Here is a 22,803-nt window from a genome sequence, read left to right on the forward strand (position 1 = left end):
TACCCTACCACCGGGTCTTTGGCGGTAGACCCGTAAAAGGGTAAAGGCACATTGGAGCCATGGGGTGGGTCACCTACCCACGTGTTGTACCCGAGTCAAATAGGACGAACATAGGAGGCTCCTCTTTCCTTTTTTCTAATCCCCTCAGATCCCCCTCAACAATTTATCTTGTTTGTGGATCTTGCCTTCCCATGCCTAAGTAAAGTAAATCTCTTCCTTCCCTGCAAAAACAAAAATAAATCTCCTCTTATTTTTTGGTTGTTTCTTCCTATTTTGTGTGCATTTTTTAGCAATAGGTGATACCCTAATTATTGGCAAATATTGTTATTTTAGTCATGTTTAATATAATTTGTTTGTTAGTTTGTTTTAGCTGGAAATTATAAATGTTGTGTGATATGTCACTTGGATTTGAGAAATATAATTTTTGTGTTGGAGAACTTGCTTGGACATAAATGCGATGATTGTGATATTATATAGCATCGTTGGCATAGTTTTCATGTATGGATGACATATACATTGTTGGCATAGTTCTATATGGAGATGCCTTTTTGTGGCATAGTTGAGGGCATATATATCATTCTTGTGATGATGGATGTCATTTTTTCCATGTTTGAGCCAAATCCACACCAATATTATAGTTATTTTGCTTTGATATTAGTTGATTCTAGTATGTGATGTGTAGAAATATGAGATTGACTTGTTCATTTTTTTAATAAAGTAATTGATGCCAATGTCGATTATATTGTGAATGAGCAACCATTTGTCTGAGGAATTTAATCCTATGATGATCCAATTAAGAACTTCTAAAGATTGTGTGGCCATTGAGAAAACTCCATAAGAAAAAGAATAACTGGCAAGAGTAGTCACAAACTCTTGGCCATGAAAACTATATCTTGGCTGGATAGAACCAAACACGAGCTACTAGAAGTCCAAATAACTAACATATCAATCATATACAAAGAAGGTGCATTTATAGGCTTTAGTTAAACATGGCATCAACTTGGTCTGCGACATTACAAAACAACTGAGAACCGACTAGAAGACATAAATATCGTATATCCTTTAATTCACCAAGCTCCCTAGGGATTGAATCTCTCACAATCAATTGAGGTGTATAATTTAAGATTTTGCCCAATTGACGGTGTTCTAGATTAGGGGGTGCTAACCTAGAAGGCCTGTCTCATCGGGTTGGGACGGAGGGCCCTCATTTCTGATCAACATGGACTCCGGAGGCCGTATGTGGGAGGTGTGATCAAGATTACTGTCACCGAAGACTTGACGTCCACTCCAAGATCTCTCATGCCGCCTAGCTCCTAGATACCGACCTTGTAACCCTAGATACCCAACCTGGCGTGTACATAAGCCATGGGGTTTATCCCGTAGAGAGGATTTGAACGCAATATCATTCACCTAGCCTTAGAGTTAGACCACATCTCACGATCTCGAGGTAGATCAACTCTGTACACTATACATCTCTATTGATATAAACAAGAGCAGGAATTGGGGTTTTACCTCCATTAAGAGGGCCCGAACCTGGGTAAGCATTGTCTCTCTGTTCTTCTTACGATCTATCCGAAGATTCACAGCTCGGGACCTCCTACCCCGAGGTCTGCCAGTTTTGACACCAACACCCATGGTTTTGACTTGGCCATCGTCTCGGTCTAACCGAACCAATCGATTTGAGTCTTTAAGTAATAAAGAAATTTGATTTCTTCATATATGTATGACTGATTGGTTACTCAACAAATGCAAAACTGATTATTTTTGCACCGAGAACTCGATTCGGTCCTCAAATAAGACAGAAGAGGACCGATATTTATTGGGAGGAACAAATTAGGAGTCGAATCTTGAGCAAGAAAAGATGGAACATCCGAGCAGGAATCAACCACTTGCAGAAATGGTAGGCGGAAAGAACTGTTGCCAGAAGTTGTTGTTGGAGGGCTTCCTCCAGCTATGCGTGTGCTACGAATATCATCTTCACACTAGTAGAAAAATGGCCTATTGTCCCGGTTCGTCAGGGCCATTTGTCCCGGTTGTTGTACCGGGACTAAAGTGTCGTTACTAATGCCCTAGGCCTTTAGTCCCGGTTCTTATACAAACCGGGACAGATGGGCCTCCACGTGGCCGGTGCGGCGAGCCCAGGTAGGAGGCCCTTTGGTTCCGGTTGGTGGCACCAACTGGGACCAATAGGAATCCACGCGTCAGCATTTCAGGGGCTGGGTTTTTTGTTTTGTTTTGAAGGGGGGGGGGGTTAGGGGGTTTTGGGGGGTTAATTTAGGTGTTTCATATATTGTGTTAGCTAACTAATTAATAGAGAGAAGTGTCATCTCTTATCTCTGTGCTTGGTCGACGCTACGTACTATACGTATAGAGAGGACTAGACACGCTAGCTAGTAAGCAAATGAAGGAAACAGAAGATCGTCATGAACATATGCATACAGAGAGAAGTGATATCGACCACCTCTCCTTCTCTGAGAGATTGGTCGAATAACAAGTTATACATATATACAATATAATTATCTCTTACAATATAATCTCCTAATTATATATGAACTCACGGTCCACATGGTATTCTCCGTCTTTATTGATCACGTGGTCAAGAAAGAATGCCGCCAATTCCTCTTGAATTTCTCGCATATGATCTGGTGGTAGGAGTTCATCCCGCATCTGAAATATCTAATTTGAAGAAGGGGGTCAATACATATATATGAATAAATGAAACTCAACACAAATGATGGTAATAAAATAAAATTGTGAATATTATTATTTACGCACTTCATATTGTTTGTCAGAGTAGCCCCGCTCACAGGACGTGTGGTGGATGGACTCGCAAATGTAGTATCCATAGTAATCATTCCCTTGTTCCCGCCACAACCACTTTACAAGAAATAGAGGTCAATCAAACTGATAAGCAAGCATGCTAAATGGTATTGATGAAACTAGCGCTTGAATCACTAGGAGATGCGCGGAACATGCTACTATAGTACTTACTTTTGGGTGTTTAAATTGCAGCTTCAGACAGTCCCAAAGTTTTTGAGGTGAATTTTTCCAAACCCCGCCAGACAAAGAAAACAATTACTTGATATCAGAAAATGAGCAAAGTTGTCGATATGATGCGATAATGATCGATTTAACTTACTTCTCTAGAATTTCAGTCATGTCCGCATACTCCTTGGGATCTTTTTGTCTGGAGTCTAAGACGGTTACTAGTCCCTGCTCAAGCTTAATCTCTAGGTGAATATAGTGGAAGATGCGCACGCATGCATAACTCATTAATTACATTACTATAACCTCGACCAATAAGGGAAACCAACTATGAACAAGACAGTAACACTCACTTGAAGTTGTAAGGAAAGAGTATTATAGTTTTGTTTTGATTTAATACAAACGATTGTAGCAGCTTGGCCTCGGTATCTCTGGCCTAAAATTCAACCATATATGCATCTATGAGATTTGTGTTAATGAACCCAATATCACCGATTTGTCTTTTCTTCAATTCGACGATCTTCAATCTACATAATATAGTGAGGATAATTAAAAATACATGCAATAAAAGAGCTGACCTATATATAAAGACTTAATGACAAAAGTAGTACTACTTACAAACAGTAGCAAGTGACCGTTAACTTATCGAGGGCCTTTTGATTGAAAAACTAGAAGAACTCCTCAAATGGAACATTCAACAGCTCAATTCCAACGAGGTCATGCTCCCCTTTAACTCTCAGCGTCAAAATATTCGTCCCCCAGACTCTCTGCAGGTTTTCATGTACCAATCATGGAATCTTCGCATCATCGTTGTTAGAGATCTTTCATCTTTGACGAGAGGCTTCCCGTACTCGTATTTGTGTTCGTCCACCTCCAAGAAATCATAATGTATATCATCGGGCAGGTAATCTCCAAGATCGTTATAACCAGGCACCATCCCCGGATCATTAGTGACGACGCTAGACACCTGGAGCGGGGGGAACGATTGGTTCGCTTGTTCGCCGAGCTGGGCAATTTTTTCCTAGCTCGTCGTTCTGCTAACCTTTGATCACTGACAGTACTTCCTGACCTCTCCGCTTCGATAAATGACTTTTCAATAATGTGCTCATAGTTGCCTTTCTACGGAGACTTTGGTGGTTTCTTCAGGGCAGCCAGAGTATGCTTCGCTTTCACCGGATCTATCTTCTCCTCCGGAGGTGGATGTTTCTTTGCTTTCATCCCTTCAAAGAAGTTCTTCACTTCGGCTCGCACGATCTTCGCGTTTTCCTCCAGGCTCCTCTCGTATGGTAACTTCTCTGGAGTCTTTAGAGAAGGACCGAATCTGTATTGCCTCCCGCCTCTAGCTATACTGCTAGACGCCGGAGCAGACGGAGCGGTTGTGGCTGTCTTTCCTTTCTTATGAGGCGTAGGAGAAGGACTACGACGCGCCGGAGCAGCCGGAGCGGCGGCGGGTCTCTTCCGCCCTTGTTGACGAGGTGGAGAAGGAGGAGGCTGGCTGCTCGGGCACGCCGGCGTAGGCGAAGAAGGAGGCGGAGTGCCGCCATGCACCGAAGAAGGAGGCTGAGTGCCCTGATCACTCGCCGTAGGAGGAGGCAGAGGAGGAGGCGGAGTACCTTGACTTGCCGGAGGAGGAGGAGGCGGAGGCGTCCAGTTTGGAAGGTTGATGAGCTCCATCCGCCATAGGCATGGAGTCTTCAGAGAAGAACCCAGCCAAATCTCCCCTTCACCCGTAGGGTGGTCAAGCTCGAGGTCCTCACATCCGTCCGTTATTTCATCCACGATCACCCTAGCATATCCTTCTGGAATCGACCCGCAGTGGTAGGTTGCACCAGGTTCAGTAGGTAAAACAAAGCCAACAGCCGCCTTGACTTTCAATTTCATCCATTGCGTCATAAGGTGGCAGTGTTGAGACTCCCTGATAGCATCCACGGGGTAGCTAGCAGGAGCCGTGAAGACATGCTCCAACTGAAGCTGCTCGGTGGAAGCCATGCTGCTTCTCCGCTGAGATGGCAGGGTAGCTTTAGGGGAAGCTTTGGTAGGTCGTTTGCTGCGATTTGCTTCTCGTTCCTCTATCGCTTGTACCCTTGCATGCATCGCCTGCAGTTGGCTATGCTCCACTTTCTTCCTCCTCTCCTGGCATTTGTAACCCCTGCATCCGTAAACCCAGCCTTCCACGGAACGGAGCCTGGCGTGCCTCGCGTCCGCCAGGGTGCTCAGGATTCCCGAGGGCCATTGTGAGCTCGTCCTTCTCTCTGTCTGGAACAAACTTCCCTTACTGCGCTGCTCGATATACTCCTGAAGCCTTGTGACGGGTATTCGCAGTTGCTCGTCCGTCCAAATGCACTTCCCTGATACAGGGTCCAAGGTTTCGCCATCCCCAAAGAACCAAGTCCAGCAATGGTCTGGCTAGTTCAATCTCTCTGGTTCGACCTTTTTATCAATCAGGTTATTCTCAGCCTTGGCGCACAATGGTCGGGCTTTGAGGTAGCCACCTGACCCATGCGATGGTGATGCTTCTTCTTCGCAGCATTTTTCTTGTTTGTCGCTGACATCTTCTTACTCTTGTCCGATGTATTGCGGGCCACAAAAGCAAAACACATCAAGTTAATTTCCAGTGTAATTAGAATAATACGTCAAAGTGTATTAATACCACTCCTGCGAGAAGCGAACAAAGGCTATTTAACATGCCGTTTTACCAACAGCGGGCTGCGTGCGGGTATGTAAACAGGAATAACGATCATTAACAAAGACCACCTGGGAATTCCCTTGTACGTCAAAGCCCCTGGCTTCTCTTGGTGTATTCTTTTGCGATGGTTTTGATGATCACGTTATCAAAAACGAAGCCTCAAGGAGAGGAGACCTGAAAGGAGAAGAAAAAGTGAGGGTGTGCAGATCCAAGAGCGGTTGAGCCGCAATGTGGACCACAGTCTAGCTGTGCCTCCGTCTATGCCCATGGTATTTTAAGTGTGTAGTTATGTACGTGCGGCACAAATTGTGCCGCCTGATTGGGACTAGAACGGAGGCCGAATTGCTAGGTGTCGGAGTAAATGACCACGGGTAGCCTAGTCGGCTCCCTTTGGCCATCAGAAAAAACAATGGGCCGACGGAGCTTTGAGGCGCCCAAGACTTGGGGCTGCCTTCTTCCGGCCGGCTATCGCTTAGGCCGGCTAGCGGAAGGCGGCCCTGTCGTAAACAATCTTCGGAGGACGCCACAACAGGGCCGACTCCAAGAAAGCCGGCCTATGGTGGACCGACTCCAAGAAAGCCGGCCCATGGCAGGCGGCCATGGGCCGTACCCTATAGTCAACCCCCCCCATAACAGCAACGAGACGGGGCGTGGCTACAGTGGACCCTGCCACCCCCGAATCTCGGGACAAGCATGGCTACAGTATGCCGTACAGGGCGGACATGTCCTGTCCGGCGGGGCACTGTTGCCATGCGAACCATGACGCCATCCACGACGGGCCGCTGGTACGGCCCAGAGGCGGCGGGCCCCTTCGGTCAGAGAGACATCCGGAGGCGGCCTGGCCTCCCCTAGCCGGCCTAAGGCCAGGCCGGCTTCCTGCAGCCGGCTTGCTCCCCTCTCCGGGGCGCGTGCCCCATTAAGCAGACAGGACAGGGTAAGGCTATAGTGAGCGCCCGTAAGGCGGCGGCACTGTAGCCATGCTTACCTCGACAAAGCCCTCGTCATCAAAGGCGAGGCGACAGTAACCAGCCCCCGACAAGACCCCCCAAGCGGTGGGGCCGGTAGCCGGCGAGACCCACCAGTCGGCGAGCCCCAGAAGCTGGCGAACATAGACACTGACAGTCTGGGCCCACGCCTAGGCCGGATTACCATTGTACCCCCGGGGGGTAGGCCTATATACCCCCCCGGGGCACCCATGCAAAGGGTTGAACTGAGATAGTTTTAGGGACCACATAGAGGAAAGAGAGGAGCTAGCCGTGCCCTTCTTCTTCCTCTCACCAAACAGCTCTAGGACCAGCTTGTAGCCACTTATCCATCTAGTGATCATGCGGAGACCCTGCAGAGCAGCAGTAGGGGTGTTATCTCCACGGAGAGCCCCGAAGCTGGGTAAGATTCGCCGACGTGCATGTCTTCGCCTTATCCCGTTTCCAAGCACCGGCGATGTCTTACTGGCTCCCACAATGATAAGCCATCCGTTGGCATATGTCGCACCTACCACCCAACATTTGGCGCCCATCGTGGGGCCAGGTGCATTGTCGTCCGGAGACCTTCTCTGGACGGGAACCCTCTTCCTCCCCAGCGAGCATAGCCAACCCGGCACGCCCGATGGTGCTTGCCCCGACGCGCTGCAAAGCGTCGACGATGCCTGCGCAGCGAGCTGCCTCGCCGATCTTCTTGGCGAGGCTCGCATCTCCGACGAGCCCGCATCTGACGCGGGCACAGGCTGACCCGAGAGCCGCCTCGTCAGCCTCCTCGACCAACTCCACGTCTCCGGCGAGCCTACCGCAGAGTTGGAGTCGGTCGGCTCCACTCCGATGCTTGTCGATTCTGACACAGCGTCGCTCAACGCCTTCCCCTCCGATGTGATCGTCTTCGACGACCCTCTCCCTCGAGCCAACAGTGGCGGCAGCACCATCACCAAAGTGTTCGTCATCAGCCACGGCGCCGCCTCCAACGAGAACGCCCGCGATGCCCTACAGGCCACTTTGCACGACCTGTCCGCCCCCATCCGGCGGATGCTGACGCTGAGGCGCTGGAGGCACGCTGCCTTGCCCTCCTTGCGGAGGGCCAGAAGATTGCCACCATGAGACGCCTCACGGAGGCCCACCAGCGCGAAGTCGACCGCGCCGCCTTCGGCACGCCGCCTCCAGAAGGGCCAAGCCGAGTCGGCATCGTCAAGAAACACGGCGCGGCCGTCGCCAGCATGCTGGGAGTGGACCACCCAGTCTACACCACGCCCCTCGAGAATCTACGTGCCGCCCAGTCGATCGTTGATGAGCTAAACGTACTGGGGGCCGACGAGCTCCCCTACACGACCAGACGCATCCAGCAGCTGATCGATGCGGCCGCAACCCGGCATGAAGCCGACGTCCGAGCTAGAAGCGCCCCTCGCCGAGAGCACGGCACGACGTCGCATACGCCGACTGCGGGTGGCGCCCATACAAGACAAGAGAACGAGCCGGCTGCTAGCCGCAGCCGGACTCGCATTACCATCGAGCGCGGCGCAGAAGGCCGCCCTCGAGGGGTGGAACGACGAGGTGACCCGCCTCCTCCTCCGCCTCATGGGGAAAGATATCCTACCCCGCCGCCTGTCGAGCATCCGACTCTCAGCGGCCGATTTGGTCGCTGCGAAGGAGTCGGCAAGAATAATGCCCGCCATCGGATCGACCACCTAGCGCGATCCCTGGCCCTAGAAGAAGAAGATAATGTCGGCCCGCCTTGTTTCGGCCCCCGCATCCGCGACGAGCCCTTTCCCAAAGGGTTCTCGCTCCCAAGAGACACACCCAAGTACAACGGCTCCGTGAAGCCTGAAGACTGGTTGATCGACTACTCCACCGTCGTTCGCATAGCAAATGGCAATTGACGTGTTGCCATGAAATATGTCCCCCTGATGCTCCAAGGCACGACGCGCACCTGGCTCAACAGCCTCAAGCCTTACAGCATCAACAACTGGCTAGACTTCACCGAAGCCTTCATACGCAACTTCACCGGCACCTACAAGCGGGCTCCCAAGCCCCGACAGCTCTCCTTGTGCATACAAGGGCCCAGCGAATCAACCCGCGACTACCTCACGCGTTGGGCCGAGCTCCGCAACTCCTGCAAAGGAGTGCACGAGGTCCAGGCCATAGAGTACTTCATCGCCGGGTGCCATGAAGGCACTCTCCTCAAGCACCGACTCCTCTGTGACGAGCCGGCAACCCTTGATGAGCTATTGATCATCGCGGACAAGTATGCCACGGCCGACTCCTCAATGAAGACTGAGCTCCGGGTAGACGCCTCCGGAAAAGTGCTGACGCCGGCTCCCAAGACGCCGGCTGGAGAATCAAGCCGGCGCCCATATGAAAACGACCACAAGTGCAAGGCCCCTATGCCGCCTTCCACTAGTCGGCAGGTGGCCACGATCGAAGAAGAGCAGCCTGAAGGACGGCCGGCTCCGAAGAAGCAGAAGGGCGGTAGGCCGGCTTGGCAGCCAGCTTTCTCCTACGAGCAAACCCTCGACACCCCTGCAAGTTCCACAGCGGCGCGAAGCTGTCCAACCATACAACCCGGAAGTGTCATTGGCTCACCCGAATCTCTAAGGGCGAGGGGCTGTTGCCGCCTCCGCCTGCAGGCCAGCCGCCTCCTGCCCCGCAGCAACCGCCCCCTCGGCCTGCAGTCGGAGCCATCCAAGATGAGTTCCCCGACGAGCAAGCAGCCTACATTGTGTTCACCAGCCAGACAGAAGATCGGCGCAGCCGGCGTCGACAACATCAAGAAGTCAACGCGGTCGCCTCCAGTAACCCTGAGTTCATGCATTGGTCAGAGAAGCCCATCAGCTGGAGCCGGGACGACCACCCAGAGGTGATGCCGTCTCCTGGCTCCTATGCCCTAGTTCTGGATGCCACCCTGGCGACAGAGAGGTGTGCCGCCTGATTCTCCCGTACTGATAGATGGCGGGAGCAGTATCAACATACTGTACCGAGACACAATGGAGAAGCTCAACATCAAGCCCAAGCAACTCATGCCAAGCCAAACTGTGTTCCACGGCATCGTACCCGGCCTGTCCTGCTCACCAATCGGCAAGATCAAGATGGATGTCCTCTTTGGGGACAAGGATCATTTCCGCCGAGAGGCAATATGGTTTGAGGTAGTGGATTTGGAGAGCCCGTACCACACATTGCTTGGCCGGCCAGCGTTGGCCAAGTTTATGGCTGTGCCCCACTATGCCTACCTCAAGATGAAGATGCCGAGTTCCAAGGGCATTATCACCATAGCCGGAGATTATAAGAAGTCCTCTGAGTGTGCAGCAGCCAGCAGTCGGCTGGCCGAGTCCCTCGTGATCGCCGAAGAGAAGAAGATGCTGGATCGAATTGTGACCTTGGCTAGCAAGCAGTCGGTCTTGTCCCCTGACCCCAAAGAAGGTGAAGCTCAAGGTTCTTTCCAGCCGGCCAAGGAGACGAAGAAGATACCTCTGGACCCGGAGCACCCGGAGAGGCACGCTGTCATAGGCACAGGCCTTGACAGCAAATAGGAAGGCGAGCTCGTCGATTTCCTCTATGAGAATCGGGACGTCTTTGCATGGTCCCCCAAAGACATGCCAGGTGTCTCGACGGATTTTGCCGAGCACAAGCTACACGTCCGATCTGATGCAAAGCCGGTCAGGCAGCCCTTGCGCCGCTTGTCAGAAGAGAAGAGAAGAGTAGTCGGAGAAGAGATAGCCCGGCTTCTTGCAGCCGACTTCATTATGGAAGTATTCTTCCCAGAATGGCTTGCCAACCCGGTCCTCGTGTTGAAGAAGAACAAGCAGTGGCGCATGTGCATCGACTACACCAGCCTCAACAAAGCCTGCCCTAAAGATCCATTCGCCCTGCCAAGGATTGACCAAGTGATAGACTCCACAGCCGGATGCGAGCTGTTGAGTTTCCTGCATGCTTATTCAGGCTACCACCAGATAAAGTTGAACCCGACTGATCGCTTGAAGACCTCCTTCATCACCCCATTTCGGAGCTTTCTGCTATCTGGCTATGACATTCGGCCTGAGAAATGCCCGTGCCACCTTTCAGCGTTGCACGCAGAAATGCCTCCTCAAGCAACTCGGTAGAAATGCCCACGTCTACGTAGACGATGTTGTGGTGAAGACGGAGAAGCGCGTCACCCTGCTGGAAGACCACAAGGAGACTTTTGAGAATCTGCGCCGATTTCAGATCAAGCTCAACCCGGAGAAATGCGTGTTCGGGGTACCAGCCGGCTAGCTTCTGGGCTTTCTGGTCTCCGAACGCGGCATCGAGTGCAACCCAGTGAAGATCAAGGCTATAGAGAGAATGAAGGTCCCAACCAAGCTGCGAGACGTCCAGAAGTTCACCGGATGCATGGCGTCTTTGAACTGCTTCATGAGCCGGCTCGGAGAAAAGGCTCTCCCCCTCTATCGACTCATGAAGAAGTCCACTCACTTTGAGTGGAATGACCAGGCAGACCAAGCTTTCCACGAGCTGAAGAAGATGTTGTCCACACCACCTGTCTTGGCGGCCCCAGATGAGAAGGAGCCCATGCGCCTCTGCATCGCCGCTACCAGCCGGGTGGTCAGCACGGTCATCGTAGTCCAGCGTCCCGAAGAAGGCCGAGCTCAGCTAGTCCAGAGGCCGGTATATTGTTTGAGCGAAGTACTGTCCGCCTCAAAACAGAACTACCCGCACTATCAGAAAATGTGCTATGGTGTGTACTTCGCCTCCAAGAAACTCAAGCCCTACTTTCAAGAACATCCCATCACGGTCGTATGCACTGCCCCGCTTGCCGAGATCATATGCAGCCGGGATGCATACAGCCGAGTGGCGAAACGGGCCATCGCGCTGGCTCCTTACACAGTCTACTATCAGCCCCGCACCGCCATCAAGTCCCAAGCATTGGCCGACTTCCTCGTCGACTGGGCCGAGACCCAGTACCTGCCACCGGCCCCTGACTCCACTTATTGGCGGATGCATTTTGACGGATCCAAGATGCGCACCGGCTTGGGAGCCGGCATCGTCCTCACCTCTCCCAAGGGCGACAAGCTCAGATACACACTGCAAATCCACTTTGCCGCCTGCAACAATGTGGCCCAGTACGAGGCGCTCATACACGGGCTCCGGCTAGCCAAGGAACTCGGCATCCGCCGGATCCTGTGTTATGGTGACTCGGACTTAGTGGTTCAGCAATCACCTGGTGACTGGGATGCCAAGGACGCAAACATGGCAAGCTACCGTTTCCCCGTCCAGCAGCTCAGCGGATATTTCGAGGGGTGAGAGTTCCTCCACGTGCCACGGGCCGACAATGAGCAAGCGGATGCCCTGGCATGAATAGGCTCCACCCGGCAAGCTATACCAACCGGCGTCGCCCTCCAACGCCTCCTCAAGCCATCTGTCAAGCCGTCCTCGAAATCCAGTTCTATCTTCGTGCCGCCTGACCCCGACGCAGTCGGATCCGACTTCGGGGACCAAGTAGGCGGCCCGGGGACTTTGGCAGCCGGCTCGGGGACTGCCATAGTCAAACCCGACCCGGGGACTGTGGCAACACAGAAGGCGGAGGCCGACTCCAACTCCTCACAACCCAGCCCGCCCACCCTGGTTGCAGTAGCCGTTTTGGCAGTCGAAGAAATCACAGCTCCATCATGGGCCCAGCCCATCCTCCGTTTCCTGGTAAATGGAGAGCTACCTACTGACGAGATCTCGGCAAGGCAAGTCCAACGCCGAGCCGGAGCTTAAACAATAATGAACCAAGAGCTAGTCAGGTGCAATGCTACCGGAGTCTTCCAGCGCTGCGTCGAGCCAGAGAAAGGCATTGCAATCCTCGAAGACATCCACCAAGGTGAATGCGGCCACCATGCCGCCTCCAGGGCGCTCGTCGCCAAAGCATTCTGCCATGGATTCTTCTGACCGACTGCTTTGGAGGACGCCAAGGAACTAGTCAAACACTGCAAAGGGTGCCAAGTCTTCGGCTCCAAGCAACACCTGCCGGCTTCGGCACTTAAGACCATCCCCATCACTTGGCCCTTTGTTGTCTGGGGACTGGACATGGTTGGCCCTTTCAAGACGGCGCGCGGTGGCATGACACATCTGCTTGTCGCCTTGGACAAATTTACCAAGTGGATTAAAGCAAAGCCGATCAAGAAACTGAATGGGCCGACTGCCGTAACATTTATTGCGAACATCACAACTCGGTATGGCGTGCCACACAGCATCATCACCGACAACGGCACAAATTCTGCCAAGGGAGCACTGGCACGTTTCCGCGTGACACAGGGCATCCGACTGGACTTAGCGTCCGTTGCCCACCCGCAGTCAAACGGCCAAGTCGAGCGAGCAAACAGCCTCATCCTCTCCGGCATCAAGCCCCGACTGGTCGTGCCGCTGGAGCGTTCGGCCGGCTGTTGGCTCGACGAGCTGCCGGCCGTCCTCTGGAGTCTGCGCACTACCCCAAACAAGTCAACCGGCTTCACCCCTTTCTTCCTTGTATATGGTGCCGAGGCTGTCATCCCAACTGACATCGAATTTGACTCACCTCGGGTCACCATGTACACGGAAGCGGAGGCTAAAGAAGTAAGAGAAGACGGTGTCGACCTGCTGGAAGAAAGCTGGATGTTAGCCCTCAGCCGGTCCGCCATCTACCAGCAAGGTCTGCGCCGTTACCACAGTCGAAGGGTGAAGCCAAGATCCTTCCAAGAGGGAGACCTTGTGCTCCGGCTGATACAGCGAACAGCCGGCCAGCACAAGCTCTCAGCACCTTCGGAAGGCCCCTTCGTCGTCAGCCGGGCTCTGGGAAACAACTCCTATTACTTAATCGACACACAGATGCCGAAGGCACGCAAGAGAGACGACTCCGGCAAGGAGTCGGAGCGCCCATGGAACGCTAATCTTCTTCAAAGATTTTACAGTGCAGTATGTATCACGCTACCCTTTGTATTAAGTATGAGACAATGGGCTCCCTGAGGAGTTCTCGGGGACTACCTTATTTTATCTATGTATGCCGGGTATCGTACCCATGGTTACCCCACCACATTTATTTTCTCCGTCCGGCACCGGGTCCGACTAGTCGGCCCGGGGACTTGCCGCCTTGAGTTATGTCTAAGTTCTACCTGTAGTCAGACAAGTAGTGTGCCGACATCCAAGCCCTCTCTTGCGAAAGGCACAGCTCGAAGAATCAACTGCCGACTAGCGAGAGTTGAAGGCGGAAAGGATGCCCACATGAAAAACGGCTAAGGACTAACGAACTTACATAACACAAGCCGGCTTCCCCCTCGCCAAGCGGCTGTCGAAGCAGCCGGCTGGCCGGCTTCCTTTCCTACTCTGCAAAAATCTAAGAAAGCTTGAGTACTTGCCTTCCCAGACGGCTGAACTCCTTACCCGGCCATAGACTGCAGAGCAGCTGTCCGGCTAGGAAGGCGGCACCCAAGGGAAGGCGGCAAAGGGAAAAAGCCGAGAGATAAAAAGCAAGTAGGAATGGAAAGCCAAGCTCATACATATTAATATTTACGCAAAAAGCCTTTGAGAAGCCGGCATTCAACAAAGTTTGAATACACCCCCAGTGGGTGGAATTGCGCAAAGATAAAAAATTCGTTCAAAGAGTGTCAAGCAGGAAAATAAAGACAGTAAATCAAGCCAAGGGAGCGCCCGGAGCGTCAAGAAGATCGGTTGAGACGACGGTGTCGGCTGGAGGAGTGGCCAGCTGGCGAGTCTCGGCCTGATCATCACCGGCAGCAGGTGGGGCATTCGCGCGCGCCTCGTTGCTGGAGGCATGGTCAGGCTGAGGCTGGCCGACTGCTCCAACATCCGGCACAACGTCTTCACCGTCTTCCTCCTCCTCCTCCTCTTCGCCCTCGTCGCTGGAGTCAATCTCCTCCGCCGAGTCCTCACCATTGGCTGGGTTCAGCCCGAACCATTCCTCCGGCTGCACGACACCGTCCTCGTTCACCTCCGGAGCAAAAGCGCTGGTGTTGGTGAAGTCGGCAATCGCTGAGGTGCGCTGGATGATAGCCGGCCGCACTGCCTCCAGCTCCTCGTCAGCCTCCTGCCGCCAGGTGCGCAGTTGGTCCCAGTTCAGCCCAGGGTACCAAGCCCGGACGAACTCTAGCGCCCGACGGGCGCCGGATCGAGCTGATGAAGCCTTCCAGGCCTCAAGGCGGCCGACGGCCACCTCCAGCCAATCGGCGGTATGGCTGGGGGTGTGAGGAATCACTTCGCTGGGCCAGAGGGCGGCCAGCACTTGTGCTCCGGCGCGCTGAAGCCGGCGGAGCATGCGGTAGGCCGGCTGAAGACGGGCCTGGATCGCCAGAAGCTGCTCCTCAAGCGACCAGTTGGCACCCGTCGCGATCTCAACCCCAGCCTGCCGCCGGGCCTCGCGATGAGCTTCGATGGCTTGGTTGGCAGCGACAGAATAGCCAGGAAAGTACTCTTCACAAAGAAGAAAGAAACAGAGCAAGTCAGGAGATAAACTGGCTTACAAGGACAAGCAAAGAGTGAAGAAGAAGGCGGCCTACCGTCAACCAAATCCTCAACTCGGACGTAGGCTTCGCTCAGAGCTTTCCTTGCCTCGGCCCAGCCCGCCACCTCGGTCTCGTATTCGGCTTTGAGTGTGGCTTCATTGTCCTGCGCCGCCTTGAGGGCCGCCCTGTCGCTCTCCTCCTGGTCGACCAGTCTCTTGGCCAGGCGGTCACGCTCCAGGGCCAGGACACTGAGCTCGCCCTCCTTGGTGTGAAGGGCGGTCTGAGCCACACCCAGCTGTTGCCTCAAGTCGGCATTGGCTCCTGCCAATATGGCAAAAAGAAGTTAAGAAAGAAGTCGACAAGAAAGATCCGACCCGACTGCTCAGCAGTCGGCTTGAATCTCGGGGACTACACTCAGTGGGTGCGCTGACGCGCCCCCACATGAGATAAAAGACAAAGACACTCACGCCGGCTCTCCGTCAGATCGGCGGTCCTTTGATTTGCCTCCTGGACCTGGGAGTTGAAGGTAGCGGCGTGGCGGTTGTGATAATCCTGCGAAGGCAAAGGCAAATCAATAAGGCAAAGTCTTCGAAGAAGTTCCAAGCCGCCTGCTCAGCAGCCTGCTCGGAACTAGGGGACTACACCCAGAGGGTGCGCTGACGCGCCCCCACGGAAAAAATCATGAGCAAGAAAACTCACCCGAACGACCGCCCGGGTCGCAAGAAACTTCCGGGTACATTGCTGCAGCGCGATGGCTTGAGCCTGAAGCCGGCTGCGAACATCTTGCGCTGCCAAGTTCAGCACGACCGTCCCACCGCCCGGCGTCCACCCCGGCGAGCTGGCTGTGGCCGACTCCAGATCATGCGACAACGAGCTGGAGCCGGCCGCCCTCTGCGGATCCGGCTCTGAAGCCGCCCTCCCCGCGCGCCGGCGAGTCGGTGACAGGACTACAAGATCTGTCGTTGCAGTCGACTCTCCTCCCACCGGCTGCTCAGGCAGCACCTCGGGCTGGCCGCCTTGGCCAGTCCCGGCCGGCGGAGGCGGCACCACTTCTCCCTCCGAGACGACCATGTCGCCCCTCCCTCTCCATCACCGGCGGGTCACGGCTGATTTCCTCCGTTGGGTGTACCCGGATGCCCGGGAGCGCGGTGCGAAGGGGGATGACAAGTTGCGGAGGCTGGCCACGTAGGGCCTCCGCCGCCCTCTCCGCGGCCTTGGCTTTTGCTCGGGCCCTGGCTGCAGCGTCGGAGTGCGCCTCAGCCGACTCCGTCGTCGCCTCCTGGGCCGGCTTGGCGGCGGCTGCCCTTCGCTCCTCCGCCTCCTGCTCCACCCACGCCTCCCGCGCGTTCCGCTCCGTTGCCGCCTGAAGCTCGGCGTGGGGGTCTATGCGGCGGGAGCCCGCAGATCTTCCCGCTCCGCCGACTATGGAGGCAGCGGTAGTCCGCTCAAGAGAAAGCAGGGCCCTGGTTGGCAAAACGGAGTAAGGACTTAGAAGAACATCGACTAAAGAAAGAAAGAAAAGGTGCGTAAGGGCCAAAACTTACGCCGAGACCGCCTGCGGCTACTTCACCACTTTGCGGAAGCGGTCCACCTTTGCCGCCGCCTCGTCCCGCTTGGTCGCCGCCGCGGATCTCCTGGGTTTCTTCGGCCGACCTCCGATGAGAGTCGGCGCCGCCCGGCGCTTCTGTGTGCCGCCTCGCGCGGTCGGCCCACCGGATGGGCCGGCACCTGGGGAGTCGGTCGCCGGCTGGCGGCGCGGAATGGGGTTGGCCTCGTCATCATCGGGCCAATCATCAAAGCCGGCGGTGAAGCCGAAGCCGCCTGTTTCGCCGCCGCCCCCCACGACGTCGTCGTCCAGGGCGGCCGCCCCCAAGTCGGCGTCCTCGGAGTCGTTCGCCTCGCGGTCGTGGGCGAACTCGCGCTCCGGCCCCGTAGTCCCAGCCGAGGGGTGAAGGAGAGGATTCTGATTGAAGATAAACCAACTAGTCAAGAGTCGGCCAGAAAAGAAAATTGGGCAACAAAGGAAGAAAGAAAATTTACCAAGGGTGGTGGATTGGCGCGAGAGTACGGTGCCTTGCCATACTGCCAGTCCTCGGTGAGCTTGCAGTTGGCGATGTAGTTCACCATGTACGACACCTTGTCGTGAGGCATCTCCCTGGTGCTGAGCCGACTTGGGTCGAAGCGGCCGCTCATCAGACAGATCAGATGAGGGCGGCCCTGAAGCGGAAGAACCCGGCGCTCGATGAAGGCGGCGATCAAGTCGGGCCCGGTCAGGCGCTCCGACTGAACCAGCACCCGAAGCCGGGCGATGGCACCGGATCCAGCCGGCGTTAGCGACCTGGACCGGTAGGACCACGAAGCCGGCCTCGCAGCCGGCGGGCCGGCCATGTAAGCCGGCAAATTGACGTAATCGCCGTTCGGGGCAATGTTCTTCACGTAAAAGTAAGAACGTTGCCAGAGCTTCACCGACTGGATCAGCGCGATAGGAGGAAAGGGGTTGTCAGCGGTGGACCTTCTTATGACGATGAAGGCGCCGCACGGAGCCGGCACGCCCGCGACGACCGTGCCGAGCTTGGATTGGAAGAGCTCCCCCCAGAGCTCGATGGTGGGGAGGACGCCGAGGAAACCCTCGCACAATGAGACGAAGGCCGATAGCAGCACCACCGTGTTGGGGGTGAGGTGGTGCGGCTGAAGCTGGTAGAAATCGAGAAAGGAGCGGAAGAAGCCGCTAGCGGGGAGGCCAACGCCGCGCAGGCAGTGCGAGCAGAAGATTACTCGCTCGCCTTCCTCCGGCGCCGGCGATACCTCCCTCGCTAGCGCAAGACGGACTCGCACAAGATGCTCGCCGGGCAGCCGCCGCGTCTTGTGGAGGAAATCAATGTGGCCGTCGCGGACGGTGGAGCCGTCCCAAGAGCTCGACATCGGAGCCATGACGACAGGCGTGGCGACGGAGAGCGCTCGGTGCGGTGGGGCACGCCGAAGGACTAGTGCAGCGAGGAAGGAAAGGGAGGAGGCGGGGCGAGGGCGAGCGTGCGAACAACTGCTGCTCCGCCTCCCTGCCCCTACTTATAGCCTCGTGCGGCGAAGCCGAGGAGGCGAGGCGCGGGGGGACGTGGGATTAACTGCGCCCACTCCCCCACGACTTGCGATTACCGCGCTTTGATGGTGAGTGGGAACCGCTGCCGGAAGACGTGCGGTTGGTCTCGGGCCACAGAAGATCCGCGCACGGACCGAGGCACCGAAGTGGTGGGCCCCGGCCTGCGGCGGTGTCCCGTCGCGCGCGTGGGCTGGCAGGCCCTCCCAGTCGAAGGGAGCCACGCGTCGCACGGGTGGTGGGCGGTCAGCCCGCCGCTTGGCTGGTGCACCAGCTGTTTTCCTGCCTTCGGAACTTGGGAAGGCTTCGCCGAGAAGGCATGTGTAAGGGAGGCCGGCTCCTAGCTGTCGGCTCTTCGGGATAGGAAGCTGGCCGTGCTTCTCATTTCCCTCTTTTAGCCGCGAAGCCCGACCAACTTCGGGGACTACTGTCGGAGTAAATGACCACGGGTAGCCTAGCCGGCTCCCATTGGCCATCAGAAAAAACAATGGGCCGACGGAGCTTTAAGGCGCCCAAGACTTGGGGCCGCCTTCTTCCGGCCGGCTATCGCTTAGGCCGGCTAGCGGAAGGCGGCCCTGCCGTAAACAATCTTCAGAGGACGCCACAATAGGGCTGACTCCAAGAAAGCCGGCCTATGGAGGACCGACTCCAAGAAAGCCGGCCCATGGCAGGCGGCCATGGGCCGTACCCTATAGTCAACCCCCACCCATAACAGTGACGAGACGGGGCGTGGCTACAGTGGACCCTGCCACCCCCGAATCTCGGGACAAGCATGGTTACAGTACTCCGTACAGGGCGGACATGTCCTGTCCGGCGGGGCACTGTTGCCATGCGAACCATGACGCCATCCACGACGGGCCGCTGGTACGGCCCAGAGGCGGCGGGCCCCTTTGGCCAGAGAGACATCCGGAGGCGGGCCTAACTTAGCCGGCCTAAGGCCAGGCCGGCTTCCTACAGCCGGCCTGCTCCCCTCTCCGGGGCGCGCGCCCCATTAAGCAGACAGGACGGGGCAAGGCTACAGTGAGCGCCCGTAAGGCGGTGGCACTGTAGCCATGCTTACCTCGACAAAGCCCTCGTCATCAGAGGCGAGGCGACAGTAACCAGCCCCCGACAAGACCCCCCAAGCGGTGGGGCCGGTAGCCGGCGGGACCCACCAGTCGGCGGGCCCCAGAAGCCGGCGAACGTAGACACTGACAGCCTGGGCCCACGCCAAGGCCAGATTACCATTGTACCCCCGGGGGGTAGGCCTATATAAACCCCCCGGGGCACCCATGCAAAGGGTTGGACTGAGATAGTTTTAGGGACCACATAGAGGGAAGAGAGGAGCTAGCCGTGCCCTTCTTCTTCCTCTCACCAAAGAGCTCTAGGACCAGCTTGTAGCCACTTATCCATCTAGTGATCATGCGGAGACCCTGCAGAGCAGCAGTAGGGGTGTTATCTCCACGGAGAGCCCTGAAGCTGGGTAAGATTCGTCAGCATGCATGTCTTCACCTTATCCCGGTTCTAGGCACCGGCGATGTCTTACTAGCTCCCACAATGATAAGCCATCCATTGACATATGTCGCACCTACCACCCGACACTAGGTGAGCTCTGGGCGCGCGAGATGGTTATGTTGTAGCGTAGTTCAGACTCGTTTAAGATTGTCCGGGGCTTTATTGCCGAATTGAGGTTCTTCCTAAGAAGGCCGCTCTGTGCTTCTGATGCCAGTGCCGCGGTGTGCTCCTCAGTACGAAGGGAGCGCTCCATATTCCCATTGACTGTTATGACGCCGTGAAGTCCGGGCATTTTGAGCTTGAGGTAGGCGTAGTGTGGTACCACATTGAATCGAGCAAATACGGTTCGTTCGAGCAGTGCATGATAACCACTGCGGAAGGGGACGATGTTGAAGATCAAATCTTCTCTTCGGAAATTATCCGGTGATCCGAAGACCACTTCCAGCGTGATTGAGCCTGTGCAGCAGGCCTCGACACCTGGTATGGTACCTTTAAAGGTGGTTTTGGTAGGCTTGATCCTTGAGGGATCGATACCCATTTTGCGAACTGTGTCTTGATAAAGCAGGTCCAGGCCGCTGCCACCGTCCATAAGGACTCGTGTGAGGTGGAATCCTTCGATAATGGGGTTAAGGACCAGTGCGGCTGAGCCGCCATGATGAATACTGGTCGGATGGTCTCTGCGGTCGAAGGTGATCGGGTAGGAGGACCATGGGTTGAATTTTGGGGTGACCGGCTCCATCGCGTAGACGTCCCTTAATGCGCGCTTCCGTTCCCGCTTGGGGATATGGGTGGTGTCGTGGAATTATCACGTCAGATGTCCTAGCGTAAGGACTTAGTCGTGGAGCAATCACAACTAAGAAGCTTAAAGGGGTTAAACGGGACAAAGGACACGAGGTTTATACTGGTTCGGCCCCTTACGGTGAAGGTAAAAGCCTACGATCCAGTTTTGGGTGGGATTGCTTATGAATTGATAAGCAGGGAGCGAGATCGCTTGACCTAGTTCTCGATCTGATGTTACTTGCCCTGAACCGCCACCGGGTCATCCCTTTATATACAGAGGTCGACGCCCAGCGGCTCACAGAGTCCCGGCTGGCTCATAAACAGTGTCCGGCTCGGTCTCTTAACTATTCTTGCTTTACAATACAAGTCACATACATATGGCAGTTTATCACTATGGGCCTTAAGTCGCCTCTGGGCTTTGGGCCTATTCTTGAACCGCCATCTCCATCCTGGGTCTTGGGCTTCAAGAATAGATGCAAGTATAACCCGACCCCTCTTGGGCGGGTCATACCAATAGTAATATCCCCAACATTAGGCCCCAGATTGATTTGAACTGGTTCATGTCAATCTTCGACACTTAAGAAAAATCTTCTGCCCTGAAACTTTCGTAACCTGCCATGACGTTATCCTATGGATCTGGGGTAACCTGCCATGACATCACCTGCCATAAATGCATGTTTTGTTCAATGTATCCAATAGATCTTTATCTTGATGACCATCCCAAAAATCGAGGCGTCCTTGTAGTTGGATAACTTATGCTTTTGGCCTCCTCGTTTTTCGCACTCTTTTGGTGGTCTTTCCTTATAAATAGACCCGACCAGGTCTTTCTTCATTCTTCCTCTTTGTCTTCTTCTTCCTCTCGCACCCCCATTGTCGCTCGAGCTCCGCCGCCGTCGGGGCGCACCTCGTCTGCGTCAACCTTGGCCGCTGCATCAACCTGAATCCGATGAGAGAACGGCGGCGCCCCTCCGCACCAGATCCAGCGCTGTAAGTTTCCCCTTTATGCATCTTTGATCTATGCTAGGGTTGGCAAGTTCTTCTGTATAGTTCATAGTTCATCCCCATTCTTTGTGTTTCCTCTGCTATGGCTTCTTTTGATCCAACAATAGCATAAATCTCGTGCGGTAGCTATTCCGCATCCATTTTATACATTAGCAGATCCTCTTTCTTTGCAAGGAATCCTCATTAGGACGCATGAACTTCTCTCTACCATGTTTTTAGGTCTAGAAATTTTTCTTTTTAGAACAACCATTTGATCGAAAATAATAGTTGTAGTTTGTGAAACCTGTTTATGCAACACTTAGGAAAAAATATGAACTTGTTAAATCCATCTAGCCATGGAGACTCTTGTCACCGGCTTTTTAAAGAGACAAAGCTCACTTGATAACTTTGACCACTCATGGCGGTTTAATTAATTCTAGGGCGACTTAAATAACTTTAAACCTAATTATCCTTATACCATTAGGCCCCTTCATAAGCCGCCATCTTGAATCTGTACTCTAATGCTTCTGTCTAGCTTAAATTTGAACCGGGGATTTTTTACTCTTTAGGCTTTGTCATAATGGCGCCAAAAGCTCCCACTTCCTACAACTGGGTCAAATCGATTGTCACAGAAAACATATTTGATGATTTTGTGAAGACCGGCTATCTCCCGAAGAAAGAAGTCATGTCCTATCGTGCCCCAGACCCGGAAGAAAAATTTCCCCAGCCCAAAGAGGGTGAGGTTATTGTTTTCACGGATCACATGAACCGGGGTTTCTCTCCACCGGCTCAAAATTCTTCAGAGATGTGTTGCATTTCTTTGATCTTCGTCCACAAGACATCGGACCCAATTCCGTGTCTAACATCTGTAACTTCCAAGTATTCAGTGAAGTATGTCTTGGAGAAGAACCCAATATGTTGCTCTTCAGAGAGTTATTTTACTTAAACCGCCATAATGAATGCGCCAGCGGCCAGAGCTTGGAACTTGGTGGTGTCTCAATCCAGCGTCTAAGGGACGTTATCTTTCCGTATGCCAATCCACCAAGTCATCCCAAAGACTGGAATCAGACCTGGTTTTACTGCCAGGACACCTCTCCAGCTGGTGAAAATCCTCTGTCCGGCCATTGTGCTCTCCGTATGGACTCCACACATCCGCTCCCTAACAATATAACAACCACCAAACGTAAAACGCTCGCCCCCACCCTGGCTAAGATCAAGGCTCTTCTGGGGAATGGGATGAAAGAGATTGATTTAGTCCGGGTTTGGCTCGCCTGGCGGGTTATTCCATTGAGCCGCTGCCCCAGTTTGATGTGCACTTATACTGGCAAAAAGGATGACCATCTACGGCAC

The sequence above is a fragment of the Triticum aestivum genome, chromosome 2B (assembly GCF_018294505.1).
Source record: "Triticum aestivum cultivar Chinese Spring chromosome 2B, IWGSC CS RefSeq v2.1, whole genome shotgun sequence".
NCBI lineage: Eukaryota > Viridiplantae > Streptophyta > Magnoliopsida > Poales > Poaceae > Triticum > Triticum aestivum.